This window comes from Crocodylus porosus, unplaced genomic scaffold (genome assembly GCF_001723895.1).
Source record: "Crocodylus porosus isolate Cpor-Errol unplaced genomic scaffold, CroPor_comp1, whole genome shotgun sequence".
NCBI lineage: Eukaryota > Metazoa > Chordata > Crocodylia > Crocodylidae > Crocodylus > Crocodylus porosus.
The window spans coordinates 2,131,689-2,140,891 of record NW_017728942.1 but is presented as its reverse complement, the minus strand read 5'-3'; positions in this window follow the sequence as shown (position 1 = coordinate 2,140,891).

Genomic DNA, 9,203 nt, shown 5'->3' with positions numbered 1-9,203 from the left:
CCATTTACTCAAATGTGAGTTGGTCAAATAAAAGATACCCCATTTCCCCAAAGACCCCCCATTTACTCAAATGTGAGTTGGTCAAATAAAAGATATCAGACTGACCCAAAGAACCTGGCCTGCCTGTGTCCTTAGACCAGCACAGCGACAACCTACACTCCCATTGCAAAGGGGAGACTTGACCACACTTTCCACTCGCCTCAATCCCAGACATAGGCATGAGTGAACTGGGCAGCCCCCCAGAGCCCAGACAGAAAGGGGGCCTGAAAATGAAAAAAAAAAATTGCAAAAAAAGTTTTAATATTGCACACACATTGGACCTAATTGCAAAGGGGAGACTTGAACACACTTTCTACTCTCCTCAGACCCCGACACAGTCATGGGCAAACTGGGCAGCCCCCTGGAGCCCAAACAGAAAGGGGGCCCAAAAATGAAAAAAAAAAAAAATTACAATTGCAATTTTTTTTTTTAATATTGCACATATACAGGACTAACAGTGTTACCAGTTGAGAATGAGCTATTTAAACACATCAATACCCAGAGCTGCCCGTAGGGTATGGTGAATCAGGGCAACTGCCCCGGGCCTTATGCTTTGGGGGTGCCCCACGGAGCCGGACAGAGCGGCTGCAGCCCCTCCTATGGGACCCACCCGGTGCTGGCGGCTTAGCCCCACGCCGCGAAAGAAGCACAGAGACCCCCCCTCCCTTTGTGGGGGTACCACGGCCCTCTGCACTGTTAAGGGGGTCCCATATAGGCTGATTTGCCCCAGGCGCTGCACCCCCCAAGGGTGGTCCCATCAATACCACAAATGTGATAAAGAATTTTGCAACAAAAAAATCATTATCTCTGGCAAAGGAGGGCCCTATACTACAAGTTCCTCCAGGGCCACCAGGAGTCTAGGCACAGCATCGGCTCTCCTGTGAAATATGACTTTTCATTTCCACCTAGGAGAACTTTTACAATCTCTGTTCTCTCCTGTGCCTGATGAAGGGTGAGCGTGCCCAAAAGTTTGCAAATAAATAAAATAGTTTGTTTGCAAATAGCTAGTTGATCTAATAAAAGATATCACTTCTTCTGCGAGTTTTGACTCCTCTCTCTAGTCCCACTTTTGAAACCAGATTGCTGACAATCCCCCCTACCCAGGGCCAAGGTGAGCTGGCACACAATCTCTGCCACTTTCTTCCTCTTCTCTGCTCCCAGCCCACCCGCCCCTTTTTGCAAAGCCTTTTGTTGTGAGGTTCTGATGACGAGCACTCAGTAAAAACGCAAATGATGTAGCATGCTCACCTGTTGGCAATTGTACTTATAGGAAACTCTTGAAATTAGAGGAGAAAGCAGCCAGAGGCCTGTAAAAGGGTGAAATTTAATGACAGTGGGAAAATGATTTAAGACCAAAGAATTAACTAAGTAATACACACCTGATTTTCCACTATTCTGCACCTCATATCGTTATTTCCACTGTTATTATGTGGGTATAAAGCACATTACCCAAATCAGACTGGTAAGGTGGTTGGACCATGTCAGGACAGGTGTGCCATGGCAGAAGACCAGCTTTTTTTTTTACACATACTTTCCACAGAAGTATAAGCTGTCAGGCAGCAGAGTATCAAGGCCTCCCCTCTTACAGTCTTATGTTATAGTATGCTATACCCTTACACTCATCTCTGATGGGTGTTTTCAACCTAAGTGCAGTAATAATAATAATTAGAGACAGGTCTAAGGCATGATGTTCATATTCATGTGAATTCAGGTGCTTTGAGACCCTTTGTAAAAACAGATTCTTTTATAAAACTCAATGGCCCAGGACTTTTCTAATCCAGTATTTGTGGATCCTGTAATCAGGGTTCTTCTGTTTTCGCTCCACTATATGTGTGTAGATCAGTGCTTATTTTCTTTAGCCAATTTCCAAGTAACCTTCAAGCTGAGGAGGGTGGACTGAAGTGGAAAGTAGATAGTGTTGAGGAATTTCAAACACCAAAACTGATCTTTGAGGATAACTCATATTCCTTTGTCTGCGTGATTCTTTCTGCAGTCTTTCCCCAGCTCCTAAAACCATGAAGTCTTTCAAAAGGCTTGGGACATAGTGATTTCCTTCTAATACTTTTAATAGTAATTCTTATTAGCAGATTTTGCAGTCACTTAATACCCGTACTTTGGTATGGGACACCTAAGCATAGGAATATATATAATGGGTGTGGCTTTTTGACACTTTCATCTTCATTTTCGATGCTCCAGTGTAAGAATTATAATTAACATTAATCATGTACAGCCCACAAAAATCTTACATCTTACCTTAGCGACTTTTAAGAAGTATTAATATTGGAAAAGTCAGTTGTAAGTGGTGTTCATGGACATTCTGTAAACCACAGTCCTATTGTTCAGGAAGGTAATGATTTTCTTAAGGGGAGTGGGAATCAAATAACCTTCATACTTACTGACCTAATCCGGCTTTATGTTCGTGAAAATGTCCCGCTCCAGTTCCTGTGGTACCCTCCCCTGTTTGGCTTTAGCAGTCTTTTTATAAACAGATTTTTTAAACATTCATGTTACAAAGCATCACAGTTTAAGTGAGCAAATGAGTTCGAACTGCTGTAATGCACTCACTTTTCTGCTTTTCTGTCACCCGTTGAAACAGTGTCCATGTCCAGCGGCCTATCATTTACAATTCCTTAACCACTTGCACCTGTGCACAGTAGGTATAAAATGCTACTACCTGGGCATGTCTATACATGCATATTAATGCAAAGCAATACATTCTGGGCTTACTGCTCCAGAGTTTATTGTCCTGGGTGTATGGTTTGCACGTGAACCAAGGATGACAGCATGTTGAGCCAGGTCAGAGCAGCCCCAGCTGACAGGGGGCTCCAGGGTTCAGCCTGGGGCTGCTCCTCCTGGCCCAGTGTGCTGAAAATGGGTTGGCTGAGGATCGAGAGTGCTTTAGTGCAGGGCTAGCCAGCAGAAAGCCCCTACAGTTAAGCATCCTCGTGCCTCAGCCAGCCAGGGCACTGTTTCCACATGCATTGCTGCAGAGCAGAAAACTCCACAGCAGGACAGAATTTGTAATTACAAGTACTATTCTGCTGCAGAATAATTTAGTTTACTCCAACCTAATAGGGTAGCACATGTAGACATGCAACATTTATGCACGGCTAATTAGTCTACTGTGCACTAAATGCCTCTTGCAGCTGCACCCCAGAGAAAATGGAAACCTCTGAGCTGGCAGAGTTTGCATTTGGACAGCTGTTAATGCAGGATGCGAAACGGTGGAGAATCCAACTGTCTGAGTGGAGATAAGGTCTAGTATTGGCAAAGAATGGACAGCTAGACCTTCCTTTCTCTTGGCAGAAGGAGCTCATAACCTTATTCATAAGTGAAGTACTGAAGCATGGTCCAGGATTTCAAGCAGTGGGACAGCAGTGGGATTCTGTTCTTACCTTTCAGTGCAGGAAAGCCTCTGATCTTGAACATTTACACATTAGTGTCTCAGGGTACGAACAAGCATTTGCAATGCCCGGTTTAAGTCTAAGCTGCTTACTTTAAGCCGCCTAAACCTAAACAGGGAGCTGCATGTGTAGGTGCTGATGGGAGTGGCATGGGCAGACCGAGGTAAGTAAGTAACTGGAGGGGAGAAAACGAAGCGGGCGGGGAAGCCTTGTGGGTCTGCAGGGGGCTGGTGTGTCTATGGGGGGGCACATGCTGGGTCTACAGTGGGGGGACAGTGAGGGGGCTAAAAATAGCATGGCCATGGTTGGGGGAGGGTAGGAACAGCATAGCCCCAGGAGCTGGGGAAAGGTCTAGGCTTTTCCAGCCCCCACGCTGTGCTGTGAATGTCTGCAGGAAAAGTCAACTCATTTTAGATCAGGTTAACCCAGGCTGATCTAAAGTTAGGTCACCGCCTGAGGCAAGCCAACTTTAGATCAGGTTCACCATTTTTAGGGCGATTTAAGCCCCACAAACACCTGCACACCCTGCCATTTAGATTCAATCTCAGTGTAACGCTCGTATGTACCCTCAGTTTCCACATCTATAACATGGAGGCAATTCTACTCACTGCTTTGTGATTCTTTCCTTCCTTGACCCCTGCCCCAGGAACACACCGGATGTAAAAGGCATTGCGACCCTGATGAGAATATTTTGCTTATTTCTGCTGTCATTATCTGTCTGAAGAACTTTATATTAAAAGCTGTTTAAAAGCACACCACTGCCTACCCACTGTTTTGCTACACCTAGGAGCATACTCTAATTTATTTACACATGGCTAAGCAGTTTTGGGAGAGGCAGAATCCCTTTTATTTTGAACTTCTCTCCCACCAGGAATCCCCTACTTACATACAAGTACTAGGTTTAACAAGAGCAATGCTTTGGAATAATCTGAAACCAGCAAGCAGAGGCTGTTGTTCTCCAGAGTCGTGGCTTAAATCCAAATGCTACACACTGGGTATGGTATTTGGATCTGCAGTGACTTTTTTACGTCTCACCATGCAAGATGAGAAAGTCACTCATTTAAATGGTTACTCCTTTGGGAAAGGGAAATTTAGAAGATGGACTTCTGAGTACAGCACTAGTGAGATGGCACCCTATCCTCGGTGATAAATGGGAGCATTAACAAGGCTTGGTTGAGAGGAAACCTACAGATTTATGGCTTCCTGTCTCCACCAGCAGATGTCATTATGGCTGACAGAACAAAATGCCTTTCAAGAGGGAACTGGGGTGGGATTACCAAGAAGGGGAAAAAAGCAAGCAAAAACCTGGTGTCCATTTTTATACACTGGTCAGAATCCATTTATAATTTTGAATACAACTGACACTATATTGCATCTGTGAGCTCACTCCCTCTGTTATTTATAACTAAGTTGGAGAAGGTCATTTAGCATCTCTCTCAGCACAGGAAGAACCCATAATATTTACCAAAAGCATTTTTGTACAGTTAGCAATGAAAATTTAAGGGGAATATAATGAGAAGATAGCACTGAATGCTTCCTTGGCTTCTCCAATGGAATAATTTTGATGTGTGTTTAATGTTTACTTTGGCAATGTAGCAATTGATTCTGAAGCAATATTGAATTTTATCTATTTGTATTACGTTGCAGAATAATATTTCTCTGTCCTGTACCGACAAAATATTATGACCAGTAATAGCATTGGCAGTTATGCATGTTCAAAGAAGAGTAATCAAATCTCATGCTTCAGGGCATAAACCAAATCCCTAAGGGGTCAGGAAGGATTTTTTCCCCCTACAGACATAGCAATATATAATCAACTGGATGCATTACAGTAGATTTTCCCCTTCCTTGGCTGTATACGGATTGAAGAGAGTAGTGGTCTAATCTAGAATGGCAAATCCAGTGTCCCTAATATGTCTGTTAGGCCTACTAAGATTTTGGGTCTGACTTTTTTCAAAAGAATGTATGCACCTGTACAACTAAGATATGGATCATGGTGATGATTGCACAGGTCTAAATGGGCATTTTCAAGTTCAGCTTAAAGGCCAAATTGTGATGAATTTGCTCCTTTCTTCTAAGTGTAGCTTATATCTTGAGGGCTATGTTGCACAAGGCACTTACCATGTGTTAAAGGCTTAAAACTCAAGCATCTGAGTGTTCAAGCGGGATAACGCGCATTAAGTGTGCTTGTATCCTATCGTGCTGTACGAGAGGTATGCCTTTTCCACTGAGGAATATCTTCAAATGGTATTAAGTAACATGTGTTGAGCTACTGTTGGACTGCTCCACCGAGATAATACAGATAATCAATTGCAGTCCTGAAGCTGGGTCTCAAAATACACTGATTATGGGCCTCAGTTCCAGGACCACATGAAACCGTTGGTTCCTATGCGGTCCTGATGCTGAGACCAAAAATGGTTTGGTCTGGTGCAGGGCAGGAACTGACAATTAGCTGATTGTTGGTCCCAGCCCCAGGATTGCACCAGAAGTTCAAGTCAACTCTGGTGTGGTATAGGGACTGGGACCAACGATCAGCCAGTTGTCAGTCCCAGCCCTGAGACTGCACTAGAGGCTCAACCGTCTCTGATCCCAGGGTACCGGCGGGTTCCCATGGCAGGGGCAGTACCCTCTCCCAGGCTTAGCTGCCCAAGCCTCCCTCTGCCTGCTGCCAGTGGCAGAGACCTGGCTTGGGAGACCATACCATGCATTATTGTGGAAATTATCAGGACATATTCTAATATTCCCTAAATAAAACACATGCTAAGTGTCCTGTGTGACAAGGCCCTGAGTAGTCACACTGAATTCAGTGAGACTACTTGGAGAGTAAGGGACTACCCATTGGGCATATCTACATGAGGCGTTAACTGTGCTGTGGACTAACTGTAGTAAACATCTCAGCATCTACACGTGCACCCCTGTTAGGATGCATTAAACTAAGAACCTCTGCAGCAGATTAGGACTTGTAAATACAAGTCCTATCCTGCTGCAGCGGCACACACGTAGACACTGCTCCAGCTGGCGGGGGCAAAGGGTGCTTCAGTGTGGGGCTAGCCAGCAGGCAGCCTCTACACGTGTGTGCCTCTACACATGTCTACATCACACACCCTGGCTGAGATTAATTTCAGTGCTGATGACCCACTTAGGACTCTTCACACAATTTTAGCTACCTCTTGTAATGGGGGCTGCAAAAGGAAAGGTGTTCTGGCAGGGAAAATACCATGACCACTAAGGTGGTTCTCCTGCTTGCAGAAGAAAACCACTTTCTTGGTGGTGGTAGTACTCTGACCAAGAAAATGTATAGTTAACCTCCCACTTTCTATTCCAGTGGAAAGATCTTGGCTTTACGCCCACTTTATGGAAATGGGAGACTCCTCCCTAGCTTGCTCCTGTGGCTGTATGGCTCAGGGGCATCTGAACCCCAAGCCTCTGGGCTTGGACCTGCATGTAGGATGCCCGCCAAATGATCTGAAAGCATCTGAAGCCCCAGGCAGGGGTGGAGGATGCTTGCCTGCAGCAGGGCCACATGTGGTTCTTGAATGACTCACGGATTTGGAAATGATTTGGCTGATTTGGCTTGGAACATGACAAATTTTCCATAAAAAAGGTGTTCCTAGTAGGTTTCCAACACCCAGCATCCCAAAAATTGGGCCTCTGTGGCCAGTTTGGGGAGGGCCTTTTAAAATGCAGTGTAAGAGATGCTGTTGGATCTTTGTTCATATGGTTAAGGCTGCCAGAGAGCCCAGATAAGGGAAACGGGATAATCATAGTTGGGAAAACATCTTTCCAATCAGGGAAAATTTTAAGATATCAAATTTTTCCCTCTCTTGAATAAAGTAAAGAGTTGAAAATTTTGAATAGGGTTGTAAGCCAAAATCCTGAAAACAAATTGGGCTCCAATTCACTGTTCAGAAACATTAAGTTTCTGCACTTACCGTCATTTTATGTTCTAAATTCCTAGACAAAAAGTTAACTTTGGACCCAGAGCTGGAACTATCAGAACAGCTAATTCTTTGCTTCAAAATGTGGAATTTCTCATGGACGATTCTTCCCTAGAAAACATTTTAGGTCTGACAAATTTGCATTCAATATAAAAACAGCGTGTTGAAAAATCCCTGCCTCTAGACGGCAGTTTCTATTCCCGCAGGCTGGAATAGCGGTGCTGGTGGCAAATTCCATCCTCCCAGGCAGTTCCCCACACACAGCTCAGTTACTCCAAATTTGTGTTGGGAGGAGAGCATTTCACCCCATGGGATGAAACCATGATACAGCTAATAATTTATATTTAAGGCGAGAGGAGACAGTATTTCCACAACCCTTGATTTCTAATCTTCAGTTGAAGGATTCGCCCTTTGCTGCAAAGAAGTCATTTCAGTCTGAGCTTTCATCTAACTGCAGAAAGAATTTTTTGTGGCTAAGTAATGAGAATTTAAAACAGTGAAGATGATTAGCAGTACTCTGGCTGCAGCTACCTTCTTCATCCCAGACATCTGTGGTTCATCTTCCATTGCAATGTCATCAACTAAAGTATCACTCAAGACTACACGTAAGGCTCACCATGCATTTTTTAACCATGACAACTCCCTTTACAGTGGAATAATTCAGCCTTGAACACATGCTTCAAGCTGAAACTTAGCCTGGAACATCTCATTTAGGAATTAGACTTTCCTTGCTTTACAAACTACACCTATCTTTAAAAAATAAAATAAAAATCTACCATCAGAAATAGTGCCACATAGCAAGACCATTTTCCAGATATTTCATTACATCCTGTATTAATTAGGTCAGAGCTCTTCTTTTTGTGGTTGCATGAACTGCTGTTCTAAAGCCCACTAATGCTGTGATCCAAGGTCCTGCTCTCAAGTTTCCTGGCACACATTCAACTTAAAGCTGGATAGAAACCAGCTATAGAGATGTTATGCGTTTCCAAGCACTAACTTTGTAGCTGGCTGGCTCTTTTTATAGCTGGATGGACATTTTTGTGCTGTGATAATTACTTTGCACATGTAGCTAACCTCAGTGTATTCTGCAACTAACCAGTTAATTGTCCAATAATTACTTTGCATAGGGACAGTCTAAATTTCTTGTGCGATTAACCAGTTAATTGTGTAATATATGTAGCGTGTAGCATGGGCCTTACTTTTGTGGACTTTGAATCAAGCCCTTTAACTGTAAACACATTGGATAGAAGCTTCATTTAATGGTTACTATATGAATTACTATATTAATAAGAGCAATTATAATAATTTCAGGTGGCACTGGTTTAAGTCATAGAGTTGCAAGGTAAAAAAAAAAAGTTAGTGAGTTGATGATAATATCTAGTTCCTCTCTAGTAACTTTAGAGAACATCTTAGCTTATGATGAAGGTTTTGTGAAATAAAGGGACACTTCTTTACAAAAAGGAATTCCAAGATGCTAGTACAAGTGAATCTCTTGTCCTAAACTTATCCTCTTGGCTTTATGCATTATCCAGTGTTGGCAAAAAATCTGCATAAAGCAGAAGTGGCATTGCAGATAAAGGCATTAATCAGGCACTGTTTCATAGGGCTGGTAAGAACATCAAACATATGAACCCTATATTCTCCGCTGCGTTGACTGGTGATGATTTTGTGGTTGAGGAAGCTCTTACAGAGGAGTCCAGTTTTTAGATCTGTCCACACTCAAAAGACCCTTAGATGAATATGAGGTAAGAAGCTGTGAACACCTAACCAAATTCATTTCTTGTGCAATTTGACTGATGGGAATAGAGGCACAAAAAGCGTG